Source organism: Bubalus kerabau, unplaced genomic scaffold, assembly GCF_029407905.1.
Source record: "Bubalus kerabau isolate K-KA32 ecotype Philippines breed swamp buffalo unplaced genomic scaffold, PCC_UOA_SB_1v2 scaffold_70, whole genome shotgun sequence".
In the NCBI taxonomy this organism is placed as follows: domain Eukaryota; kingdom Metazoa; phylum Chordata; class Mammalia; order Artiodactyla; family Bovidae; genus Bubalus; species Bubalus kerabau.
The window spans coordinates 1,370,717-1,398,495 of NW_026577924.1; the positions used below are offsets into that span (position 1 = coordinate 1,370,717).

Consider the following 27,779-nt stretch of genomic DNA (forward strand, 5'->3'; position numbering starts at 1 on the left):
GACTCATCTGATATATGAGTCTAAAACACTGGACATGTCTGGACTCAAACTTCCAGGGCCGCCTTCCTGCCACCTCTGGCAAGCATTGATGGTGCCACTGTAATCCTCTAAAGGACCGAAAGTCCTGTACAAGTCCAGACATCTGCTCTGTACAGTCTCTGCCTACAGTACAGAAAAGTATAGAACAGAATGACACATTCTTTTTTAATTGTACAGATGAATCAGCTGCTATCTGCTGCCTAGTCAACATGGTCAACATGAGGGAGTCAAGCAAGAGTTCCAAATCTCTTGAATGTGGCCCTTGGAAATACTTCTGCTCTTAGTTGCTCAGTTGTGCCCAACTTTTATGCTACCCATGGACTGTGGCCCGTCAGGCTCCTCTGTCCGTGGCATTTCCCAGTCAAGAATACTGGAGTGGGTTGCCATTTCTTTCTCCAGGGGATCTTCCCGACCCAGGGATCAAACCTGAGTCTCCTGCAGGCGGATGCCTTCCCATCTGAGCCACGATACAACTAATTGCCTAGTCAAAACACAAAGAAAAGAGCTAGTGTTCTACTAAGTGGAAAGATGATTTAAGAAACGGAAGCTTTCCTTTGTTGGTATATTTAAATCTTTATTTAGTTATATTTTATTTTTCCGATTAAGGCTACTTGAACAAGGCAATGGAGAAACCCCAGAGTTGAAAAGCAATTGACTTTTTAAAAGAAACATGTGGCAGGTGAAACTTTCTTCATTTTTTAGAGTTGGTTCAATGCAAAATCTTTATTCGACAAATATGACTCTTGTGAAGTTTATTTCAAATCTCCACGATGAATCACTAAGGCATCAAGGAAGAAAGGAGTAGAGGTGGAGAAAAAAAGAGCAACCTTTCCCCTTGGCTCCATCTCAACCAGCTGCTTAGTTCCTTCATCTCATGGACTACCATCTGGGATTATCTTGTTTGTCTGATTTTTGTTTGGGGACCGTTTCTAGTCACAAGGCTAGAAACAGTGGAGGGGGGAAGCCCTTCTTTCCATTCCACATCAGACCCAGTGGGCAGTCCAGGCCCTGCCCACTGCATTGAGTCTGTAGCAACAGAATCACCAGTGATGCTGGTTAACAATGCATGTTCCTGGAATCCACTCCATTCGCTACTGACTCTTTGAGGTGGTGGTCTGCAACCTATACCTGGAAACTTTCTTGATGATTTCAAATCACACCAAAGTCTGAGGACTATGGAAGATCTTCACATTTCTGGAAGAGCCGCACACCTCCAGAAGGAACCACAAGACTTGCCTGAAATGGTAAAGGTATAAGTATTGGACTGAAAGTTGGAAGGTCTCCACCTTTGCTATGTAAGTAAAATGATCTTTCTTTGAAATGAAAATGGATAATACTAAAAGTTCACATTGTTCTAGAGCATTAAAGAAAAAAACCCTGAATTATAGAAATCTGATGTACGAGTTCCTGGAAAGCAAGAACCTATATTTATTGATATGTCTTCATGCCTTAGATCATGCCTTGAATATAGTGTGCACATCAACAGAAGAAAGAAAAGAACTGGATGGACAAAGATACAAAGAGATCAAAAGTGCTGAGCCAAGTGAAAAGTTGAGGCTTCACAGAACTTTTCTGTCTTTCACACACTGAATAAATATTGAGCACCTACTATGAGCTAGTAGGCATGTAATATGTTTCTGGAAATAGAATCCTGAGAGAAGACACAAAGTTCCTTCTTTCCCTGAGACTAATCTAATGATAAATAACAGGCAGATCCTTTGAGAACTTCTATAGGGGCCTCTTCCCTCACCAAAAACTGGGTGTCAGAGAAGGCTTTTCAGACTAATAATTGAGTTGAGATCCATAGGTTGAACCAACGTAAACCAGGGTTGAGATGCAGGAAGAATTTCAGGCAGGTAAAATAGCATCTTGGAAGGCTACGTGACAAGGAAAAGAAATGAAAAAATGCCCTATGGGATGGAACCAAAAGAGTGCAGAAGGCATTCCAGTGAAAAGAAATCAGAGAAGAAAGTGGGGACCAAGCAATGAAGGGATTTGGTCATATCTTCACTATGATGGGAAAATACAAGAGCAGTTGGAGCAGGGAGGTGATAGAATTGCATCTGCATCTTAAAAAGGTCATCTTGCTCCACATCACTCATGATTGGACAGACTCAACTCCAAACTACAACGAGGTACCACGTCACATTAGTCAGAATGGTCCTCATGGAAAAGTCTGTAAATAACAAATGCTGGAGAGGATGTGGAGAAAAGGGAACTCGCCTCCACCGTTAGTAGGAATGTGAGTTGGTAGAGCCACTATGGAAAAGAGTATGGAGGTTCCTGAAGGATCTAAACCTAAAAGTACCATATGATTCAGCAGTCCCACTCCCAGGCACATATCCACCAAAAGTATAACTGAACAAGATACATGCACCATCTGTGCACATATATCTGTGTGTGCACGCAGATGCGCGCGAGCTCGGGCGTTCGCCTGCAAGGATGGGGGGGTGGGGGTGGGGGTGGGGCTGGGGGTAGGGCTGGGGCTGGGGCTGGGGCTGGGGCTGGAGCTGGTGCAGCCCCCCGGGGATTGCCTGAGGCACGCCAAGGGAGCCCCAGACGGAGACCCGCGGGACGGTCCTCTGGTTTCCTGGAAGCCAAATGCAGAGGGGCTCGCGGGCCGCGCGGAGGCACCCCAGGTCTGCAGCGGGAGTCGGTGCCCTGGCCACCCACCCCCAGGAGGGGTTGGGGTCCGGGAGCCCAAGAGTTGGGACGTGGGGGCGGGGGCTAAAGGAGAGGGAAGGCAAAGAGCCTACAGCACCCGGTATTCCCAGGCGGTCTCCCATCCAAGTAAGAACCAGGCCCGACCCTACTTAGCTTCCGAGATCAGACGAGACAGGGCGCGTTCAGGGTGCTATGGCCTTAGACGGAGGCCGCTGCCGCCCGGCGCCCTAAGAGCCCTGCGCTGCGCCTCCCTTTCGCTCTGACCTGCCGGTCAGCCATTCCGACTACAAGTAATTTTACTCCTTCCCCTTTCTCTCCCTGCTTTCTGAGAGTCTCTCTCCTTCCATACTCGATGGTGTAATGAATGGATGCCTTAGATCATTTTCCCTCAACATTTTTTTCTCTTTATTTTTACATTGATTTCTATGAATTCATCTTCAAGTTTATGGATTATTTCTGCCAGCATCTCATATGTGCTATTGAACCTATCAATTTTTCATTTCAATTATTTTAGTTTTCAAATCCAGAATTTATGTTAGTTTCCTTTAAAAAAAATAATTTGTAGCTCTTCATTGGGTCTCTCTGTTTGTTGACTTAGTATCATACTGTCATCTAATTCTTCAAACATGGTTCCATTATTTCATTTTGTAGTTATCATTATTTTGATATTTTATCTTTTGACCTTCATACTGAATTTATAAGTGATATACTTATATGAGTTATCAGTGGTATGTTATACAAATGCTTTACTCACCACCATTACAACATTAGAGTTTTCTGATTTTAACTGTATACTTACCTGTCCCAGCAGGTTGATAAAGAATCCAAGCCTAAAGCCCCTTTAAGGAGGAGGCAAGCTTGCTTGCTTTTTCACATTCTTTGGCCTAAGACAAGTAGGCATTGTAGGGAGCAGTATCTCAGGTTCAAGGACATTCCTCTTTTTGAGCTTTGGATGTATGCTATAGGAAAGGGTCTGGGCAAAACGCTCACATCCTTGAGATGTTTTTTGTCTATTCTCAGAGGCTAGTTGAGACGTATATATGGCCCCACTTAAATTAGTGAGCCCCTTCTGATGTCTGTGTCAGAAGCTTTTTCTGTCACCTTCACTTTAAATAAAATATACACAAAGCTCTGAGTGACTGAGATTGTCTTTGGCCCCAGAGTAATATCTTCTTCTTCAGACACCATGAATCCAGTGGCATCGGTCACCGTTGACTGCTAGGTTATCATCTTGGGGGCTTGTCCAAGATCTTCAAGACAAGGTAAGAACACTCAGAGTTGAGATTCTTTTGCTCGTTTACTGTGGTCTCTACTTTACTACGGAGAAGGCAATGGCACCCCACTCCAGTACTCTTGCCTGGAAAAATCCCATGGGCGGAGGAGCCTGGTAGGCTGCAGTCCATGGGGTCGCTAAGAGTTGGACACGACTGAGTGACTTCACTTTCCCTTTTCACTTTCCTGCATTGGAGAAGGAAATGGCAATCCACTACAGTACTCTTGCCTGGAGGATCCCAGGGGCGGGGGAGCCTGGTGGGCTGCCAACTCTGGGGTCTCACAGAGTCGGACACGACTGAAGCAACTTAGCAGCAGCAGCAGCAGCAGCAGCAGCAGCTACTTTACTAAGTCAGAAGCATGTGGACTGAACTTCTTTTCCCCAGTCAGCTTTTCCTGGTCCCTCTGACCATTTCATATCTGCTTGGGGAATTAAAGTTATTAACCTCGTGTGCCGGATTGTAGACTTTCAAGGGACTTGCAATCCATGCTGTTATTGTGCTTTTCTAGCAAGGCCCCCATTCCAAGTTTTACAGGACACTGCAGACAGGAGCACTTTAGGGAGCGAGCTGGAGCTCTAGCTCCAGGGACATCTCTCAGACTGGAAATCACCATCCTGACCCCACAGACACACAGGCAAGTTCTTGTCGTGGCTATGCCTCTGGACTATATGGATTGAGGCATTGCTGGTGAGCATGAGATTCCTGAGGACACAGATTGGGACACCCCAGATTTGGGCAGATTGAAAGCGCATTGGGCTTCTTCCCTTAGTAGCGCTAGCTCTTAGCAGAGCAGACGAAGCCCTCCAGTGGCTCTTGTCTCAACTCCTTAGGTATTCTTTTTGTACAGTCTGAGGGACAGGAATCAAAAGGATGATGTTGGCACTCCATGCATATGAAGGATTAGTTTTTCCTCGCAGGCGGGCCCTCCATCGCCTCCTTTGTTATTAAATAGACTCGTGTGGCCACTCTCAGGAGGATGTCTTGGGTTTTCTGTTCATCCCTTTATGACTTGCCACTTATACTGTTATGAGGAATGTGCGCAGGTACACAGAAGTTGGGTGCTTCCCCTAGTGGTCTTGGCTCGGCGAGCATCCGGAAAACTACTCTGTTCCACCCCAGGTGGTGCCGGAATAAAAGGGAAATCAAACCAAGGTTTTAATGGTGAGGACCTGGACATCAATCTGGGATGCCATCAGGTCTAACCCTGGTGCATCTCCACCATGCCTGGGTGGTAGAATGAGGGGGGGTGGGAGTAGAACACCTTCACCTGTAAGAGACAGGTTAGCTCTGGCCAGGGAAGGAAGCTTAGGTGGAAAATCAGTCTCCAACCCCGTCTAGAGCAGGGGCAGACACCTCTGGTAGAAAAAAGCCATGGCACTGGGCACTGCTTTTTTCTCTCTTACAGATGGGGCCTAACAGTCCAGAACCACCCCCACCCCTTGAATAATATCTTGAAAAACTGGGATAATTTTGATCCTCAAGGCCTAAAAATCCCTTATATATGGGGTTTCTTTGCTTTAAGAGACGACCTCACCTGCCCAGAGAGATAATCCCTGCTGGGACATCTTCTCGATCAGTCTACCCCTGTCATCAGAGCCAATTTGAGCACTCTCTGGTTTAAATTTTAGCTATGAAGCTATGACTACATGAAGGAGAAATGACATTTTGAACCCTGAATGGCCATGTGTATTCTTTAGACTCCGGAGAAAACTAGGTAAAATGGAATCTTTTTGAAATTGCAAAACTGGTTCCTTTTGCACATGTAATTACTAAAAGTTTGACTTGTGAAAATACTCTTTTGGGGAGCTCTGATCCTGCCTGAGAAACAGAAACATGCCTGGGGAAAAACCTGAGTTAACTCTTATCATGTCCTTGAGATACACAGCCCACTCGATCCGGGACTCCAGCCATGAGCTGGAACTCAAGCCAAGAAAATAAAAGGGACAAAGAGACAATTTAAATTTCAGGTGGAAAACTGTGAGGTTTCTGTCTGTCCAGATTTGTGTGTGTCTCGGTGTATGTCTCCATCCTTGGAAAAAATTGCTAAAGGCTAAGTGGTTCAATGAGCTCTAATTAATTGGCCTAAAGAGAAGTAAGTGCTTACAAATCAAACAATTCTAAATTCAAGGAAATTAAAGTAAATGAATTCGAGGCTTGTGTGAACTGGGAAATAATCATTATTGTATTGATACATGATACTGATGTTTGTTTATTGATCTAATTAACAGAGACATTGTGCAGATACTTTTATAAATGATATAACTTTGGGTGATTTATCCTTACCAATCGACAGAATGATGATGTAAAGTACAAGTCATGGTTTCTGAAGAAAAGTAAGATGTGTGTTTTTAATAAAAAGTAATAAGGAATGGAATTACATTCTATTAAGGAAAAGCAAAGTAAGTCTAAACGTACAGGTGGCTGTCCTCTAAGTGGACAAATGAAGTGACGAATACAGAAAGTGCAAAAAGGTGTGTTGCAAGTGAAAGAAGAGTTTTGTGCATGCTACAAGTTTGTTAAGACATTAAACTGCCTTTGAAGTCTTATTGTGACTATGACTAAGTGCATAACTATTGTTTCCCAGTGAATATAAGCTGTTACCAAACTGGAATTTGGTTTTCTCTCACTGATTAAAAGAACAAAGTTTTCTTGGAATGTGGCTTTTGATAACAGACTACAGCACATATGAACACAGCTCATTCTGCTTCTACAAAAGTTAACGCCTCTTCAGGGAATTTAAAATGGATTAAAAATGGCCATAAACCAAAGGGTTGGGGCTATGAGAGGTCCAACGTGGCCACTTGGCTTTTCCTGGCTCCCTGACAAACCTCATTTTTATTTGATAATGCCTTTCCTGGCTTCAGAATTAATATCTCAGAATAGAAAAAATGGTTAAAAGGTGCTTTCCACAATCTCCAGTGATCAGGGCACCCACTTTGCTGGACAGGTCATACAGACATTCACAAAAGCTTCATGAGTTTCTTCGAGACTACTGCTTTCACTGATGTCCTTGGCCATTGGGCAAGGACAGCAGAACAAAGGGATCAATTGCATGGGATGGAGTAGACTGCTAAATATGACCGCAATTTTCACGACTTTTTGTCTGACATATTGTTGATTTTTACTCTGTGTTTTCAGATATAAAGAAGCACTTCTCCTCGAGTTACTGATCATTTAAAACAATCTAGTGATTTACTCCTATGGGTAAAATTATACCTTTTTTCTCTCTGCCTCATCCCTCCAGAAGCTGGAGACACTTGGGTTCTGAACAGCCTTATCAGGTAAATAAAAAGACTGTCTCCCGACATATACAGAAATCTCAACGTATACTGGGGAGCTCTAAAAGAAAAATCCACCTAACTGATGTCAGGCCTATGGCATCTATTATGTTTCACTGAATATTAAGTTCCAGTTTTTTAAGTTAAGGTCTGTATTTACTAAGACGCACTCCTGAGATAGTTCCTTGTGGTTATGTTACATTGCTAAGAGGTTTAATTAAGTTGTTAAAAAGGACATTCTGAGTTTGTTTCTAAAGCTTATCTCAATAACCAGTCTTTGAATCAAGATCAGATGCTCAGGATCTACAACCACGATATCAACAGCAAGCTATAGTCATTTAGCAAACTAAGTCAGATGACATGGAGATGTCACTGGGCTACACCTACTAGAAGTTCTTGACCTAACTTCTTACTTATGATTCTACTATTACTGCTATCGTTTTCTATATTGCCTGTTTCAAGAAGTGTTGTTCCTTACATTATCAAGTGTGTGACTGAGCCACTAAGTGAGTCACTGTATGACTTAGCTGGAAAAAGAAGAGAAGTGAAAAGCAAAGGAGATAAGGAAAGATATAAGCCTCTGAATGCAGAGTTCCAAAGAACAGCAAGGAGAGGTAAGCAAGCCTTCCTCAGCGATCAATGCAAAGAAATAGAGGAAAACAACAGAATGGGAAAGACTAGAGATCTCTTCAAGAAAATTAGAGATACCAAGGGGACATTTCATGCAAAGATGGGCTCGATAAAGGACAGAAATGGTATGGACCTAACAGAAGCAGCAGATATTAAGAAGAGGGGGCAAGAATACACAGAAGAACTGTGCAGAAAAGATCTTCACGACCCAGATAATCACGACGGTGTGATCACTGACCTAGAGCCAGACATGCTGGAATGTGAAGTCAAGTGGGCCTTAGAAAGCATCACTACGAACAAAGCTAGTGGAGGTGATGGAATTCCAGAGGAGCTGTTTCAAATCCTGAAAGATGATGCTGTGAAAGTGCTGCACTCAATATGCCAGCAAATTTGGAAAACTCAGCAGTGGCCACAGGACTGGAAAAGGTCAGTTTTCATTCCAATCCCAAAGAAAGCAATGCCAAAGAATGCTCAGACTACCGCACAATTGCACTCATCTCACATGCTAGTAAAGTAATGCTCAAAATTCTCCAAGCCAGGCTTCAGCGATACACGAACCGTGAACTTCCAGATGTTCAAGCTGGTTTTAGAAAAGGCAGAGGAACCAGAGATCAAATTGCCAACATCTGCTGGATCATGGAAAAAGCAAGAGAGTTCCAGAAAAACATCTATTTCTGCTTTATTGACGATGCCAAAGCCTTTGACTGCATGGATCACAATAAACTGTATAAAATTCTGAAAGAGATGGGAATACCAGAACACCTGACCTGCCTCTTGAGAAATCTGTATGCAGGTCAGGAAGCAACAGTTAGAACTGGACATGGGAAAACAGACTGGGTCCAAATAGGAAAAGGAGTACGTCAAGGCTGTATATTGTCACCCTGCTTATTTAATTTCTATGCAGAATACATCATGAGAAACGCTGGACTGGAAGAAACACAAGCTGGAATCAAGATTGCCGGGATAATATCAATAACCTCAGATATGCAGATGACACCACCCTTATGGCAGAAAGTGAAGAGGAACTCAAAAGCCTCTTGATGAAAGTGAAAGTGGAGAGTGAAAAACTTGGCTTAAAGCTCGACACGCAGAAAACGAAGATCACGGCATCTGGTCCCATCGCTTCATGGGAACTAGATGGGGAAATAGTGGAAACAGTATCAGACTTTATTTTGGGGGGCTCCAAAATCACTGCAGATGGTGACTGCGGCCATGAAATTAAAAGACGCTTACTCCTTGGAAGAAAAGTTATGAACAACCTAGATAGCATATTCAAAAGCAGAGACATTACTTTGCCAACAAAGGTCCGTCTAGTCAAGGCTATGGTTTTTCCTGTAGTCATGTATGGATGTGAGAGTTGGACCATGAAGAAGGCTGAGCACCGAAGAACTGATGCTTTTGAACTGTGGTGTTGGAGAAGACTCCTGAGAGTCCCTTGGACTGCAAGGAGATGCAACCAGTCCATTCTGAAGGAGATCAGCCCTGGGATTTCTTTGGAAGGAATGATGCTGAAGCTGAAACTCCAGTACTTTGGCCACCTCATGCAAAGAGTTGACTCTTTGGAAAAGACCCTGATGCTGGGAGGGATTGGGGGCAAGAGGAGAAGGGGACGACAGAGGATGAGATGGCTGGATGGCATCACTGACTCGATGGACGTGAGTCTGAGTGAAGTCCAGGAGTTGGTGATGGAGAGGGAGGCCTGGCGTGCTGCGATTCATGGGGTCACGAAGAGTCGGACACGACTGAGCGACTGAACTGAACTGAACTGACATAACATAAGAAATCCCCACATAATAGGAATTAAACTCAATATATGAGTTTTCTCATACAGTGTGATTTACTAGCGAAAAGCAACCACCACCCCACAACCTGAACTGCTCATGAATCCAGACTGAATGAGGCAGGCAGAATAATGTCTTATTTTAAGCCTCATTCCGAGAGAGAGAGATTTGTATGAATGATGTCTCTGTGAAATGAAGCAATATATTCTGGCCTCTTTATTTCCTGGTACTTGTATTTATTAACAGGAGAGATAAGAATGGCATATATTGTAAGCATCTTTTTAAAAAATTCCTCACCCAAAATATCTGGTATTAAACTCTGTAGTTCATGGCTGAAGGTCATGGATTATGGTTTCTGCTTAATTTACACATGAAGGCAGAGCTGAGGTCTCTATGGAAGGCTGTTAAACACTATAAGCAAACACAGAGATGGGGATATTGAAAAATATCAGTTATTACCAGATATTCGCAACTATCTGGGAAGACGAATGGATGATCTTTATGAAAATGTAACTCCAAACAACTGATCCACTTGAGGAGATAATTCAATTGGGAAATTAAGTAAGATTTGGTTGATTTACATTATTTACAACATATTCATTCAGTTACTTTGATAACTTCTGCCTCCTTAAGATTATTATTTACAATTCTGAAACACCATTCTTTTTTGACATTTAAATATTCAGCAAAATATGCAAAATAATATTTGCAAAGTATCTTGCAAGTACAAAAATAAGACACATACATATTCAGTTCAGTTCAGGCCCTCAGTCGTGTCTGACTCTTTGAGACCCCATGTACTGCAGCACACCAGGCCTCCCCGTCCCGTCACCAACTCCCGGAGTCCACCCAAACCCATGTCCGTTGAGTCCGTGATGCCATCCAGCCATCTCATCCTCTGTTGTCCCCTTCTCCTCCTCCCCTCAACCTTTCCAAGCATCAGGGTCTTTTCAAATGCGTCAGCTCTTCTCATCAGGTGGCCAAAGTGTTGGAGTTTTAGCTTCAACATCAGTCCTTCCAATGGACACCCAGGACTGATCTCCTTTAGGATGGACTGGTTGGATCTCCTTGCAGTCCAAGGGACTCTCAAGAGTCTTCTCCAACACCACAGTTCAAAAGCATCAATCCTTCGGCCCTCAGCTTTCTTTATAGTCCAACTCTCACATCCATACATGACTGCTGGAAAAACTATAGCTTTGACTAGACAGATCTTTGTTGCTCGTAAAGTAATGCTCAAAATTCTCCAAGCCAGGCTTCAGCAATACATGCGCCATGAACTTCCAGATGTTCAAGCTGGTTTTAGAAAAGGCAGAGGAACCAGAGATCAAATTGCCAACACCTGCTGGATCATCGAAAAAGCAAGAGAGTTCCAGAAAAACATCTATTTCTGCTTTATTGACTATGCCATAGCCTTTGACTGTGTGGGTCACAATAAACTGTGGAAAATTCTGAAGGAGACACACACATAATATAGCCAAATATTAATATGGCCTATCTTTGTGTGGAGAACAGTTAACAACATTTTTATGACATAGTAATAATATGATTCTTTAAAATCCATCATCTGTCCTATTAATTCTACAAAATATTACATTATTTGAGAGAGAAACATTAGAAAATATCCTATTACCTAAAATAAATCTATAGTATTAAATATAGTTTAACTCATTATATAGAATACAAATCTATACTATTAATAGTTACATTTTATATCCAAAACTATGCACATTTTCATAAGAAAATGCAGCAATCTTAAAAATGTATTTCAAACAAAATGTATACTTTGCCCTAGAAAATCATGAAAATCCTATAGGTATGGATGTATACACATTAGACTTCCCTGGTAGCTCAACTGGTAAAGAATCCACCTGCAATGCAGGAGACCCCTGGTTGATTCCTGGGTCGGGAAAATCCCCTGGGAAAGAGATAGGCTACCCACTCCAGTATACTTGGGCTTCCCTGATGGCTCAGTTGGTAAAGAGTCTGCCTGCAATGTGGGAGACCTGGGTTCAGTCCCTGGCTTGGGAAGATCCCCTGGAGGAGAACATGGCAACCCACTCCGATATTTGTGCCTGGAGAATCCCCATGGACAGAGAAGCCTGGTGGGCTACAGTCCATGTGGCCACAGAGTCAGAAACACCTAAGCACAGCAGCAGAATATATATATATATATATATATATATATATATATATATATATATATATATTCCCATCACTGAGTCTGATCTATATTTTGTCAAATATTATTTTAGGATTATTCTACACTTGAATTTAGATAGTAAGTGAAAGTCTTTTACTTTGAGATAAATCATCTGTTTTGAGGAACTAAAGGATTTATATTTTCTTCTTTTTTGTAGCAAAGTCAGTTGTAGTTTATTTATTCCTTGATCATGTATACTTAATATCAAACCCAGTTCAAATAGCATGAGTTTGTGTATATATATATATATATATATATACACATATATTTCCCCCAATACTTACAATGTTACTTCACAAACAGATCACACAGTGACTTGCTTTTCAGACTGTAAGACTTGCCATGTCGACTATAAGGCTGGACTTTACACTATGTTGTATTTAGATCTATATATTCTTTTCACTTAAGTAAAATAATAGCAGTTCACAAATACACACAAAAAAATCTCTAGGTACTTGATTAAAAGAAATCTAGAGTTGTAGGATACGAGGCTAGGTATATAGTTCTGAAAGGAGTTTGCAGTATGTGATTGTTCTTATTTTCCTATAACTGCCTTTTTGTTTTTGTTTAGTCGCTGAATCATGTCCAGCTGTTTTGCATCCCCATGGGCTGTAGCCCACCAGATTCCTCTCTCCATGGGATTTCCCAGGCAAAAACACTGGAGTGGGTAGCCATTTCCTTCTCCAGAGGATCTTCCTGGCCCAAGGATTGAACATGTGTCTCCTGCATTAGCAGGTGGATTCTTTAACTGTCTTTTACCTTGTAACATATTATTACCTTTTATACCTTGAGGCCAAGTATTTTGAGAGCGAAGTCTCCCCCAGGTTTAGCCTTCAATACAGGCAGGATCACTCTCCCTCCAGATTTTTCAGTGTGTTTTTACTCTGTAAAAAGTTTCCTTTTCTTTTTTTTTAAACAAAGGGGATTATTAGTGAAAAGTGAAATCAAGGAAAACGCATTGAGAGGAAAATAAAGAAGGAACCACTGAAGGCAAGCTGTTGTTGGAGGCTTGGCTTTTACACTTTCTGCCTGATGTTCCCATTAGCAGGAGAGACTCAGCAACAGAGGGAGTGATGAGAAGACAGTCACTGGCGTCAGAGATGAATGACCTTCAGATCATTAAGCTCCTTTCCCAGAACCTTTTATTGCACCAAACTCTTCTTATGGAATTTTTCATCTCCATGTTTCTAAGTGTGTAGATAAGCGGGTTGAGCATGGGGACAATAATTGTGTAGAAGAGCGTAAACACTTTATCCTCTGGTAATGTTGTGGCAGGTCTAATGTAAACAAAGATGACAGGTGTGAAAAAGAGGATCACGGACTGTGATGTGGGAACTACAGGTGGAAAGTGCTTTATGGTGGCTTTCTGCAGAATATGTGCACACATTATACAGAATCAAAATGTAGGAGGCCATCAAAACCACAAAGAGCACCAGTCCCATCAAGCCAGAATTGGCAATGACAAAAAAGCCAATTTTGTGTGTATCAGTGCAGGCTAGTTTCAACAAAAGATATGCATCACAGAAATAGTGGTCTATTTCACTGGGGCCACAGAAAGGTAAAACAATCGCAAGAAGAAAGAGACCAAGAGAATGAAGAAGTCCCCCTGCACACGACGCTATGAGAATTGAGTGACGTTTTTGCCTGTTCATGGTGATGGCGTCGTGGAGAGGTTTGCTGTTGACCACATAGCAGTCACAGGCCATCCCTGTGAGGGTGAAGACCTCATTCCCCCCTCCCCAAAGAAGTAGGTGGTGAAAAGCTGTGTCATGCAGTTTTTATAGGAAATGGCCTTTTTTCCATCAGTAAGTCAGTCATGAGTTTGGGTGTCACAGTGGAGGTGTAGAAGAGATCTGAGAGTGCAAGGCAGTTAAGGAAGAAGTACATGGGCTGGGTGATTAGCTGACTGCATGTAATAGAAATCACAATGATCAAATTCCCCAACCAAATAGCCAGGTAACAGAATAAGAAAAATAAAAAGCAGAGGATCTGGACTTTCTTGTCCATAGAAAGTTCTAAGAGGATAAATTCAGTAACATTATTTCTATCTTCCATGATCTGATGTTCAAGAAAGTTATCTGAAATGACAAAACCAATGAAACGAATCATTGATGAGAAAATGGAAACCTAATATCTACTTTAAATGGCACCAATGTGCCGGTGCTAGACGGCAAAGTCGATCAGGTCCCGAGAACGTGCACGGCGGGGCTGAGAAAAGAAACGAAAGCAAGAGAAATCTCCAACAAAGATGCGGTCGAGAGGTTCAGACACGTCTCCACGAAGGGACGCAGTCTGACACCAACTTTATTCAGCATCTCACATTTATACAGAAGAGCGTGAGAAAGACAAGACAGTTAACATTTTCTTTGTTTGACCTACACATCTTACAAACAGTCACAAGAAATCTTGAGAGCATGGGAATGGCACCCTGTTATTATTTCTTACACCAGATAATATTTCTCTGTGCGTGAGAAGTTTGCACAGAACTCCAGGTGCCTGCAGTAAATAAGCGCCTAATCTCTGGGGTGGCGGGACAGAGAGCTATGTTTGCAAGCAAACCCTCAAGGACTGAGGCAGCTCCCAGAGCTGTGTCCTTCGGACAAAGGACCCCGTTCTGACGGGCAGCTCCCCGCACCAATGCCTTTTAAAGACAAGTTCTTTTGAGACCCACTGAAATCATTTTCATTTAATACGAGTCTTTTGAATATCTAGTACTAATATTCCTCGAAGAGCTAAGAATACAGTGATAAATTAGACAAAGTTCCAGTTTTTATATAATTTAAATTATTTTGTGAGGAAGCCAGGAATTATATTTATCAAGAATTTTTAAAAAAGAGATAATCTTAATAGTGTTAAGTAGGGCGACATATAATGTGCCGATTTAGGATGTAAAATAGAGGCAACTATAGAATTTGCTTGATTAAGTGGTTTCTAATGAAGTCACAAAATTGGTGTAGGGTGTGTGGGTGGGCTTTGCAGTGCTGGCACAGAGTCAATGTTAAATAAATATCAATTAAAAAAAATCTGGAAAGTGAACAATGTGCTATAATTTTGAAGGAATAATACAATACATAATCATCCTTTAGTCAGGTAATTCATGATAAAACTGAAGAACAAATCATTTTTATGAGTGGACTCATGATCCTTTTTGACTGTTAAGTTAGTTAAGTTGCTCAGTAGTATCTGACTCTTCGCGACCCAGTGGACTGTAGCCCACCAGGCTCCTCCATCCATGGGATTCTCCAGGCAAGAATACTGGAGTGGGTTGCCATTTCCTTCTCCAGGGGATCTTTCTGACTCAGGGATCAAACCCAGGTCTTCTGCATTGCAGGCAGATGCTTTAACCTCTGAGCCACCAGGGAAGCCCTTTTGACTTTTAAGAGGAAATAATTCCTTCATGAGAAATACTCCATGAAACTTTCATATTTCTTAAACAATATTTGTAGCATCTCTAGGTTAATATATTGACAACTATGCTTTTCCTGTTTGTCTATATTTCTCTTGCAAGATTATTTCCTCTTTCAAAATCAATTAACATTCAGAAGTTATTTGAGTTACATCTTATCAGACTGTAATTATACTTGCCTAGTTTGGAAATCATATACTGAGGAATGGGCTCCTCTAATTCCAAAATAGTTCCCCCTAAACACAATACAATAAACAAGATGTAGCACTCTTTCCCTTAATTTCTTAGAGAATTCACCCACACAATCTGCTTGTGGAGTGGAGTTCCCTTTGGTCCACATCTTCTCTAGCATTCGTTATTGACAGACTTTGCAATGAGGACTATTCGAACTCGTGGAAGTGGTCCCTCCTTGTAACTTGGAGTTGAGTCGCTACAAACATTAGTGTTATGGAGCAAGACGACATTTAGGAAATGCAGAGAAATTCTATCATCTCCCTGCCCCAACTGCTCTTGTATTTTCCCATCATATTGAATATATGATCACATCCCTTCATGCTTGTTCCCCACGTTAGTCTCTGATGTCTTTTCCCTGGAATGCCCTCTGCACTCTTTGGCTTCCATCCCATAGGGCATTTTCATTTCTTGAACGTCCTAAGTTTCCCTGGTCACGTAGACTTCCAGGATGCTGTTTTCCCTGCCTGAAATTCTTCCTGCATCTCAACCCTGGTTTACGTAGGTTCCACCTATGGACCTCAACGCAATGGATACTCTGAAAAGCCTTCCCTGACACCGAGGTTTTGGTGAGGGTAGAGGCCCCTCGACAAGTTCTCCAAGGATCTGCCTGTGATGTATCATTAGATTCGTCTCAGTGAAAGCAGGAACTCTGTGTCTGCTTCTCTCCGCCTTCTAGTTCCAGAAACTTATTACATGCCTCCCAGCTCATCGTAGGTGCTCAGGATTTACTTAGTGTGTGAAAGACAGAAAAGTTCTTGGAAGCCTCAAGGTGTCACTTGGCTCGGCACTTTTGATCTCTTCGTATATTTGGCGATTCAATTCTTTATTTCCTGGGTTGATGTGTACACTATAATCAAGGCACAATCTAAGGCACTAAGACATATCCATAAATATAGGTTCTTGCTTTCAAGGAACTCGTACAGCAGATTTCTACAATTTAGGGCTTCTCAAAAGCTCTACAAGAACGTGAACGTTGAGTATGATCCATTTTCACTTCAAAGAAAGATATTTTGATTTCCATAGCAAAGGTGGAGACCTTCCAACGTTTAGTCCAATACTTATACCTTGACCATTTCAAGCAAGTATTGTGGTTCCTTCTGGAGGTGTGTGGCTCTTGCAGAAACGTGAAGATCTTCCATCGTCCTCGGACTTTGGTGTCATTTGCAATCATAAAGAAAGCTTCCAGATATAGGTTCCAGACCACCACCACACACAGTCAGTAGCCAAAGGAGTGGACTCCAGGAATATGCGTTGTTAACCAGCATCACCATTGATATTTCTGCTGCACACTCAATGCAGTACCCAGGGCCTGGATTGTCCACTGGGTCTCACGTGGAATGGAAAAAAGGGCTTCCTCCCCCTCCCAAACATCCACCCCACTCTTGACAGCCTTGTGACTAGAAACGGGCCCCGAAACAAGAATCAGACAAACCAGATAAGCCCAGATGGTAGTTCATGAGATGAAGGAACTAAGCAGCTGGTTGGGATGGCGCCAGGGGGAAAGGTTGCTCTTTTTGTCTCCCGCTCTACTCCTTTCTTCCTGGACGCCTTAGGGGTTCATCATGGAGATTTGAAATAAAGTTCACCAAAGTCATATGTGTTGAATCAAGATTTTGCATTTCACCATCTCTCAAAAACGAAGAGTGCTTAACCTGCACAGGTTTCTTTCAAAAAAGCCAATTGCTTTTCAATTCTGGGGTTTCTCTCTTGCCTTGTTCAAGTAGCCTTAAGAGTAAAAATCAACGAAAACTAAAGAAAGATTCCAAGATACCAACAAAGGACACCTTCTGTTTCTTCAATCATCTTTCCACTTAGTAGCACACGAGCTCTTTTCTTTGTATTTTGCTTTGCCTAGGGAATTCGCAATGTGCTGGTTCAGATGGCAAGGCATCCGCCCGCAGGAGACTCGGGTTTGATCCCTGGGTCGGGAAGATCCCCTGGAGAAGGAAATGGCAACCCACTCCAGTATTCTCGCCTGGGAAATGCCACGGACAGAGGAGCCTGATGGGCCGCACTCCATGGGTCCTATAAAAGTTGGGCTCAACCCAGCAACTACGAACAGAAGTATTTCCAAAGACCACACTCAAGTGTGTGTGTGTGTGTGTGTGTGTGTGTGTCTGTATCTCCCTCTCGCCGTCTTGGAGTCTGTCTCGGAAGCTTCATGGATTTCTGCCTCTATCTCTCCCGACAGCCGTCCACCGGGCCTTTGGTCTGGCCCCGGGCTCTCCCAGGTGCTATGGCTCTGGCTGAGGAGCTCGCGCAGGCCAGCTGTCTCCCATGGCGTGGGTGCGTGCGAGTGTGTGTGTCTGTCTGTGTGCCTGCCTGTGGTTCGTCTGCTCTCTCAGGAAGGTCGGGTGCTTGGCGGGCGGCGTGGGGACAAGGGGGGCGGGGGGCCTCGGTAGGGCAAAGGGGCGGGGCTGAGGCGCTCCGGTCGACCGCGCCTCCGTGGCTCCCGGTGGGTTTGGGCAGCGGGCAGGTGCCGGGCAAGTTGGGCGCTCAAGATTCGCTGCGCCTAGGCCCGCAGGAGGTTCAGAGGCCCCCGGGCCGCGGGGATCGGGAGGCGGCGGGCCCCGAAGACCGACACCTCCGGGGTCGCGCGGCCCTGAGCGGCGAACGGGATGGGGGGGAGGCGCCGCTCAGCCAGCGCGGCCGGGTCTGGAGTGGCCGGGGGTGGGAGGGCGCCGAGACCTCCGCACCCCTCAGCCCACCCCCCAGGCCCCGCGCGCACGCACGCACGCCCTCCCGGTCACTGGGGGGTCCTGGAAGCCCATCGGGCCCCCGGGCCCGGCCAGGCGGTTGCTGGTCTGGTGTTGGCGGTGTTCGGGGGCCGGGCCGGCGTCAGCAGGCTGGAGTGCGGTCGCGGGTCGTGCGGCTCAAGTACAGCACGGCCCCCCGAGGAGAGGGGCGGCCCGTTGGCCCGACCTGCAGGTCAGAGCGAAAGGGAGGCGAAGCGCAAGGCTCTTAGGGCGCCCCGCGGCGGCCGCGCCCGTCTCCGGCCCTATCGGCCTGAAGGCGCCCGATCTCGTCTGATCTCGGAAGCTAAGCAGGGTCGGGCCTGTTCAGTATCTTGGATGGGAGACCACCTGGGAATTCCGGGTGCTGGAGGCTTTTTTGCCTACCAGAAGAGGTCCTTTAGCCCCCGCCCCGCGTCCCAGTTCTTGGACCCACACCCCCCTCGCCCCCCCGCCACCCCCGCAGCCCCAGCCCCTCCCGGGGCGGGGGGAGTGAGTGGGTGGCCGGGGCCCCGACTCCCGCTGCAGACCTGGGTTGCCTCCCCGCGGCCCGCGAGCCCCTCCGCCTTCGCATTCGGCTTTCAGGAAACCAGACGACCGGCCGTCCCGTCTCCCTCTGGGGCTCCTTTGGCTTGCCTCAGGCAATCCCGGGGCTTGCACCGACTCCAGCCAGAGCCCCAGCCCCCGCCCCACCCCCAGCCTCGCAGGCGATCGCGCATGCGCATGCGAGCGCGCGCACAGATCGATGTGCCCAAACGGGGCATCTAGCTTGTTGGCTTGTACTGGGGGTGGATCTATGCCTGGGAGTGGGACTGCTGAACCATAGGCTACTTCTACTTTTAGTTCCTTCGCGAACCTCCATACTCTTTTCCATCCCGGCTGTACCAACTCCCATTCCTACTCAGCGTGGAGGAGAGTTCCCTTTGCTCCACAGCTTCTCCAGCATCTGCTATGGACAGACATTGCAATGAGGCCCAATCGGACTCGGGCGAAGTGGTCCCTCCTTGGCGTTTGGAGTTGAGTCTCTCCAATCATTAGTGACGTGGAGCAAGATGACCGTTTGGAAATGCAGATGCAATTCTCTCACCATCCTGCTCCAACGGCTCTTGTATTTTCCCATCATATTGAAGATACGACCAATTCCCTTCATGCCTGCTCCTCACGTTCTTCTCGGATGTCTTTTCCCTGGAATGCCCTCTGCACTCTTTGGCTTCCATCCCATAGGGCATTTTCATTTCTTGAACGTCCTAAGTTTCCCTGGTCACCTAGACTTCCAGGATGCTGTTTTCCCTGCCTGAAATTCTTCCTGCATCTCAACCCTGGTTTACGTAGGTTCCACCTATGGACCTCAACGCAATGGTTACTCTGAAAAGCCTTCCCTGACACCCAGGTTTTGGTGAGGGTAGAGGCCCCTCGACAAGTTCTCCAAGGATCTGCCTGTGATGTATCATTAGATTCGTCTCAGTGAAAGCAGGAACTCTGTGTCTGCTTCTCTCCGCCTTCTAGTTCCAGAAACTTATTACATGCCTCCCAGCTCATCGTAGGTGCTCAGGATTTACTTAGTGTGTGAAAGACAGAAAAGTTCTTGGAAGCCTCAAGGTGTCACTTGGCTCGGCACTTTTGATCTCTTTGTGTATTTGGCGATTCCATTCTTTCCTTTCCTGGGTTCATGTGTACGCTATATTCAAGGCACAATCTAAGGCATTAAGACATATCCATCAGTATGGGTTCTTGCTTTCAAGGAACTCGTACAGCAGATTTCTACAGTTTAGGGCTTTTCAAATGCTCTAGAAGAATGTGAACGTTCAGTGTGATCCATTTTCATTTCCAAGAAAGATCGTTTGACTTCCATAGCAAAGGTGGAGACCTTCCGACGTGTAGTCCAATACTTAGACCTTGACCATGTCAGGCAAGTCTTGCGGTTCCTTCTGGAGGTGTGTGGCTCTTGCAGAAACGTGAAGATCTTCCATCGTCCTCGGACTTTGGTGTCATTTGCAATCATCAAGAAAGCTTCCAGGTATAGGTTCCAGACCACCACCGCACACACTCGGTAGGCAACGGAGTGGATTCCAGGAATATGCGTTGTTAACCAGCATCACCGTTGATATTGTTGCTGCACGCTCTATGCAGTGGCCAGGGCCTGGATTGTCCACTGGGTCTCATGTGGAATGGAAAGAAGGGCTTCCCCCACCCCCCACCCCACCCCCCACTGTTGACAGCCTTGTGACTAGAAACGGGCCCCGAAACAAGAATCAGACAAACCAGATAAGCCCAGATGGTAGTCCATGAGATGAAGGAACTAAGCAGCTGGTTGGGATGGCGCCAAGGGGAAAGGTTGCTCTTTTTGTCTCCCGCTCTACTCCTTTCTTCCTGGACGCCTTAGGGGTTCATCATGGAGATTTGAAATAAAGTTCACCAAAGTCATATGTGTTGAATCAAGATTTTGCATTTCACCATCTCTCAAAAACGAAGAGTGCTTAACCTGCACAGGTTTCTTTCAAAAAAGTCAATAGCTTTTCAGTTCTGGGGTTTCTCTCTTGCCTTGTTCAAGTAGCCTTAAGAGTAAAAATCAACGAAAACTAAAGAAAGATTCCAAGATACCAACAAAGGACACCTTCTGTTTCTTCAATCATCTTTCCACTTAGTAGCACACGAGCTCTTTTCTTTGTATTTTGCCTAGGGAATTCGCAATGTGCTGGTTCAGATGGCAAGGCATCCGCCCGCAGGAGACTCGGGTTTGACCCCTGGGTCGGGAAGATCCCCTGGAGAAGGTAATGGCAACCCACTCCAGTATTCTCGCCTGGGAAATGCCACGGACAGAGGAGCCTGATGGGCCGCACTCCATGCGTCCTATAAGAGTTGGGCTCAACCCAGCAACTACAAACAGAAGTATTTCCAAAGACCACACTCGTGTGTGTGTGTGTGTGTGTGTGTGTGTGTGTGTGTGTGTCTGTCTGTCTGTCTGTGTGCCTGCCTGTGGTTCGTCTGCTCTCTCAGGAAGGTCGGGTGCTTGGCGGGCGGCGTGGGGACAAGGGGGGCGCCTCGGTAGGGCAAAGGGGCGGGGCTGAGGCGCTCCGGTCGACCGCGCCTCCGTGGCTCCCGGTGGGTTTGGGCAGCGGGCAGGTGCCGGGCAAGTTGGGCGCTCAAGATTCGCTGCGCCTAGGCCCGCAGGAGGTTCAGAGGCCCCCGGGCCGCGGGGATCGGGAGGCGGCGGGCCCCGAAGACCGACACCTCCGGGGTCGCGCGGCCCTGAGCGGCGAACGGGATGGGGGGGAGGCGCCGCTCAGCCAGCGCGGCCGGGTCTGGAGTGGCCGGGGGTGGGAGGGCGCCGAGACCTCCGCACCCCTCAGCCCACCCCCCAGGCCCCGCGCGCACGCACGCACGCCCTCCCGGTCACTGGGGGGTCCTGGAAGCCCATCGGGCCCCCGGGCCCGGCCAGGCGGTTGCTGGTCTGGTGTTGGCGGTGTTCGGGGGCCGGGCCGGCGTCAGCAGGCTGGAGTGCGGTCGCGGGTCGTGCGGCTCAAGTACAGCACGGCCCCCCGAGGAGAGGGGCGGCCCGTTGGCCCGACCTGCAGGTCAGAGCGAAAGGGAGGCGAAGCGCAAGGCTCTTAGGGCGCCCCGCGGCGGCCGCGCCCGTCTCCGGCCCTATCGGCCTGAAGGCGCCCGATCTCGTCTGATCTCGGAAGCTAAGCAGGGTCGGGCCTGTTCAGTATCTTGGATGGGAGACCACCTGGGAATTCCGGGTGCTGGAGGCTTTTTTGCCTACCAGAAGAGGTCCTTTAGCCCCCGCCCCGCGTCCCAGTTCTTGGACCCACACCCCCCTCGCCCCCCCGCCACCCCCGCAGCCCCAGCCCCTCCCGGGGCGGGGGGAGTGAGTGGGTGGCCGGGGCCCCGACTCCCGCTGCAGACCTGGGTTGCCTCCCCGCGGCCCGCGAGCCCCTCCGCCTTCGCATTCGGCTTTCAGGAAACCAGACGACCGGCCGTCCCGTCTCCCTCTGGGGCTCCTTTGGCTTGCCTCAGGCAATCCCGGGGCTTGCACCGACTCCAGCCAGAGCCCCAGCCCCCGCCCCACCCCCAGCCTCGCAGGCGATCGCGCATGCGCATGCGAGCGCGCGCACAGATCGATGTGCCCAAACGGGGCATCTAGCTTGTTGGCTTGTACTGGGGGTGGATCTATGCCTGGGAGTGGGACTGCTGAACCATAGGCTACTTCTACTTTTAGTTCCTTCGCGAACCTCCATACTCTTTTCCATCCCGGCTGTACCAACTCCCATTCCTACTCAGCGTGGAGGAGAGTTCCCTTTGCTCCACAGCTTCTCCAGCATCTGCTATGGACAGACATTGCAATGAGGCCCAATCGGACTCGGGCGAAGTGGTCCCTCCTTGGCGTTTGGAGTTGAGTCTCTCCAATCATTAGTGACGTGGAGCAAGATGACCGTTTGGAAATGCAGATGCAATTCTCTCACCATCCTGCTCCAACGGCTCTTGTATTTTCCCATCATATTGAAGATACGACCAATTCCCTTCATGCCTGCTCCTCACGTTCTTCTCGGATGTCTTTTCCCTGGAATGCCCTCTGCACTCTTTGGCTTCCATCCCATAGGGCATTTTCATTTCTTGAACGTCCTAAGTTTCCCTGGTCACCTAGACTTCCAGGATGCTGTTTTCCCTGCCTGAAATTCTTCCTGCATCTCAACCCTGGTTTACGTAGGCTCAACCTATGGACCTCAACGCAATGGTTACTCTGAAAAGCCTTCCCTGACACCCAGGTTTTGGTGAGGGTAGAGGCCCCTCGACAAGTTCTCCAAGGATCTGCCTGTGATGTATCATTAGATTCGTCTCAGTGAAAGCAGGAACTCTGTGTCTGCTTCTCTCCGCCTTCTAGTTCCAGAAACTTATTACATGCCTCCCAGCTCATCGTAGGTGCTCAGGATTTACTTAGTGTGTGAAAGACAGAAAAGTTCTTGGAAGCCTCAAGGTGTCACTTGGCTCGGCACTTTTGTTCTCTTTGTGTATTTGGCGATTCCATTCTTTCCTTTCCTGGGTTCATGTGTACGCTATATTCAAGGCACAATCTAAGGCATTAAGACATATCCATCAGTATGGGTTCTTGCTTTCAAGGAACTCGTACAGCAGATTTCTACAGTTTAGGGCTTTTCAAATGCTCTAGAAGAATGTGAACGTTCAGTGTGATCCATTTTCATTTCCAAGAAAGATCGTTTGACTTCCATAGCAAAGGTGGAGACCTTCCGACGTGTAGTCCAATACTTAGACCTTGACCATGTCAGGCAAGTCTTGCGGTTCCTTCTGGAGGTGTGTGGCTCTTGCAGAAACGTGAAGATCTTCCATCGTCCTCGGACTTTGGTGTCATTTGCAATCATCAAGAAAGCTTCCAGGTATAGGTTCCAGACCACCACCGCACACACTCGGTAGGCAACGGAGTGGATTCCAGGAATATGCGTTGTTAACCAGCATCACCGTTGATATTGTTGCTGCACGCTCTATGCAGTGGCCAGGGCCTGGATTGTCCACTGGGTCTCATGTGGAATGGAAAGAAGGGCTTCCCCCACCCCCCACCCCACCCCCCACTGTTGACAGCCTTGTGACTAGAAACGGGCCCCGAAACAAGAATCAGACAAACCAGATAAGCCCAGATGGTAGTCCATGAGATGAAGGAACTAAGCAGCTGGTTGGGATGGCGCCAAGGGGAAAGGTTGCTCTTTTTGTCTCCCGCTCTACTCCTTTCTTCCTGGACGCCTTAGGGGTTCATCATGGAGATTTGAAATAAAGTTCACCAAAGTCATATGTGTTGAATCAAGATTTTGCATTTCACCATCTCTCAAAAACGAAGAGTGCTTAACCTGCACAGGTTTCTTTCAAAAAAGTCAATAGCTTTTCAGTTCTGGGGTTTCTCTCTTGCCTTGTTCAAGTAGCCTTAAGAGTAAAAATCAACGAAAACTAAAGAAAGATTCCAAGATACCAACAAAGGACACCTTCTGTTTCTTCAATCATCTTTCCACTTAGTAGCACACGAGCTCTTTTCTTTGTATTTTGCCTAGGGAATTCGCAATGTGCTGGTTCAGATGGCAAGGCATCCGCCCGCAGGAGACTCGGGTTTGACCCCTGGGTCGGGAAGATCCCCTGGAGAAGGTAATGGCAACCCACTCCAGTATTCTCGCCTGGGAAATGCCACGGACAGAGGAGCCTGATGGGCCGCACTCCATGCGTCCTATAAGAGTTGGGCTCAACCCAGCAACTACAAACAGAAGTATTTCCAAAGACCACACTCGTGTGTGTGTGTGTGTGTGTGTGTGTGTGTGTGTGTGTGTCTGTCTGTCTGTGTGCCTGCCTGTGGTTCGTCTGCTCTCTCAGGAAGGTCGGGTGCTTGGCGGGCGGCGTGGGGACAAGGGGGGCGCCTCGGTAGGGCAAAGGGGCGGGGCTGAGGCGCTCCGGTCGACCGCGCCTCCGTGGCTCCCGGTGGGTTTGGGCAGCGGGCAGGTGCCGGGCAAGTTGGGCGCTCAAGATTCGCTGAGCCTAGGCCCGCAGGAGGTTCGGAGGCCCCCGGGCCGCGGGGATCGGGAGGCGGCGGGCCCCGAAGACCGACACCTCCGGGGTCGCGCGGCCCTGAGCAGCGAACGGGATGGGGGGGGGGGCGGGGAGGCGCCGCTCAGCCAGCGCGGCCGGGTCTGGAGTGGCCGGGGGTGGGAGGGCGCCGAGACCTCCGCACCCCTCAGCCCACCCCCCAGGCCCCGCGCGCACGCACGCACGCCCTCCCGGTCACTGGGGGGTCCTGGAAGCCCATCGGGCCCCCGGGCCCGGCCAGGCGGTTGCTGGTCTGGTGTTGGCGGTGTTCGGGGGCCGGGCCGGCGTCAGCAGGCTGGAGTGCGGTCGCGGGTCGTGCGGCTCAAGTACAGCACGGCCCCCCGAGGAGAGGGGCGGCCCGTTGGCCCGACCTGCAGGTCAGAGCGAAAGGGAGGCGAAGCGCAAGGCTCTTAGGGCGCCCCGCGGCGGCCGCGCCCGTCTCCGGCCCTATCGGCCTGAAGGCGCCCGATCTCGTCTGATCTCGGAAGCTAAGCAGGGTCGGGCCTGTTCAGTATCTTGGATGGGAGACCACCTGGGAATTCCGGGTGCTGGAGGCTTTTTTGCCTACCAGAAGAGGTCCTTTAGCCCCCGCCCCGCGTCCCAGTTCTTGGACCCACACCCCCCTCGCCCCCCCGCCACCCCCGCAGCCCCAGCCCCTCCCGGGGCGGGGGGAGTGAGTGGGTGGCCGGGGCCCCGACTCCCGCTGCAGACCTGGGTTGCCTCCCCGCGGCCCGCGAGCCCCTCCGCCTTCGCATTCGGCTTTCAGGAAACCAGACGACCGGCCGTCCCGTCTCCCTCTGGGGCTCCTTTGGCTTGCCTCAGGCAATCCCGGGGCTTGCACCGACTCCAGCCAGAGCCCCAGCCCCCGCCCCACCCCCAGCCTCGCAGGCGATCGCGCATGCGCATGCGAGCGCGCGCACAGATCGATGTGCCCAAACGGGGCATCTAGCTTGTTGGCTTGTACTGGGGGTGGATCTATGCCTGGGAGTGGGACTGCTGAACCATAGGCTACTTCTACTTTTAGTTCCTTCGCGAACCTCCATACTCTTTTCCATCCCGGCTGTACCAACTCCCATTCCTACTCAGCGTGGAGGAGAGTTCCCTTTGCTCCACAGCTTCTCCAGCATCTGCTATGGACAGACATTGCAATGAGGCCCAATCGGACTCGGGCGAAGTGGTCCCTCCTTGGCGTTTGGAGTTGAGTCTCTCCAATCATTAGTGACGTGGAGCAAGATGACCGTTTGGAAATGCAGATGCAATTCTCTCACCATCCTGCTCCAACGGCTCTTGTATTTTCCCATCATATTGAAGATACGACCAATTCCCTTCATGCCTGCTCCTCACGTTCTTCTCGGATGTCTTTTCCCTGGAATGCCCTCTGCACTCTTTGGCTTCCATCCCATAGGGCATTTTCATTTCTTGAACGTCCTAAGTTTCCCTGGTCACCTAGACTTCCAGGATGCTGTTTTCCCTGCCTGAAATTCTTCCTGCATCTCAACCCTGGTTTACGTAGGCTCAACCTATGGACCTCAACGCAATGGTTACTCTGAAAAGCCTTCCCTGACACCCAGGTTTTGGTGAGGGTAGAGGCCCCTCGACAAGTTCTCCAAGGATCTGCCTGTGATGTATCATTAGATTCGTCTCAGTGAAAGCAGGAACTCTGTGTCTGCTTCTCTCCGCCTTCTAGTTCCAGAAACTTATTACATGCCTCCCAGCTCATCGTAGGTGCTCAGGATTTACTTAGTGTGTGAAAGACAGAAAAGTTCTTGGAAGCCTCAAGGTGTCACTTGGCTCGGCACTTTTGTTCTCTTTGTGTATTTGGCGATTCCATTCTTTCCTTTCCTGGGTTCATGTGTACGCTATATTCAAGGCACAATCTAAGGCATTAAGACATATCCATCAGTATGGGTTCTTGCTTTCAAGGAACTCGTACAGCAGATTTCTACAGTTTAGGGCTTTTCAAATGCTCTAGAAGAATGTGAACGTTCAGTGTGATCCATTTTCATTTCCAAGAAAGATCGTTTGACTTCCATAGCAAAGGTGGAGACCTTCCGACGTGTAGTCCAATACTTAGACCTTGACCATGTCAGGCAAGTCTTGCGGTTCCTTCTGGAGGTGTGTGGCTCTTGCAGAAACGTGAAGATCTTCCATCGTCCTCGGACTTTGGTGTCATTTGCAATCATCAAGAAAGCTTCCAGGTATAGGTTCCAGACCACCACCGCACACACTCGGTAGGCAACGGAGTGGATTCCAGGAATATGCGTTGTTAACCAGCATCACCGTTGATATTGTTGCTGCACGCTCTATGCAGTGGCCAGGGCCTGGATTGTCCACTGGGTCTCATGTGGAATGGAAAGAAGGGCTTCCCCCACCCCCCACCCCACCCCCCACTGTTGACAGCCTTGTGACTAGAAACGGGCCCCGAAACAAGAATCAGACAAACCAGATAAGCCCAGATGGTAGTCCATGAGATGAAGGAACTAAGCAGCTGGTTGGGATGGCGCCAAGGGGAAAGGTTGCTCTTTTTGTCTCCCGCTCTACTCCTTTCTTCCTGGACGCCTTAGGGGTTCATCATGGAGATTTGAAATAAAGTTCACCAAAGTCATATGTGTTGAATCAAGATTTTGCATTTCACCATCTCTCAAAAACGAAGAGTGCTTAACCTGCACAGGTTTCTTTCAAAAAAGTCAATAGCTTTTCAGTTCTGGGGTTTCTCTCTTGCCTTGTTCAAGTAGCCTTAAGAGTAAAAATCAACGAAAACTAAAGAAAGATTCCAAGATACCAACAAAGGACACCTTCTGTTTCTTCAATCATCTTTCCACTTAGTAGCACACGAGCTCTTTTCTTTGTATTTTGCCTAGGGAATTCGCAATGTGCTGGTTCAGATGGCAAGGCATCCGCCCGCAGGAGACTCGGGTTTGACCCCTGGGTCGGGAAGATCCCCTGGAGAAGGTAATGG

General features: G+C 47.7%; 4 pseudogenes; 3 read left to right on the plus strand and 1 right to left on the minus strand.

Moving 5' to 3' along the window:
• Positions 1 to 2,788: 2,788 nt before the first annotated feature.
• Positions 2,789 to 2,907, minus strand: LOC129641061 (uncharacterized; annotated as a pseudogene).
• A 15,587-nt stretch (positions 2,908 to 18,494) lies between these two features.
• LOC129641102 (uncharacterized) lies at positions 18,495 to 18,614 on the plus strand (annotated as a pseudogene).
• Positions 18,615 to 21,873: 3,259 nt separating this feature from the next.
• Positions 21,874 to 21,993, plus strand: LOC129641103 (uncharacterized; annotated as a pseudogene).
• A 3,264-nt stretch (positions 21,994 to 25,257) lies between these two features.
• LOC129641104 (uncharacterized) lies at positions 25,258 to 25,377 on the plus strand (annotated as a pseudogene).
• The last annotated feature ends 2,402 nt before the right edge of the window (positions 25,378 to 27,779 follow it).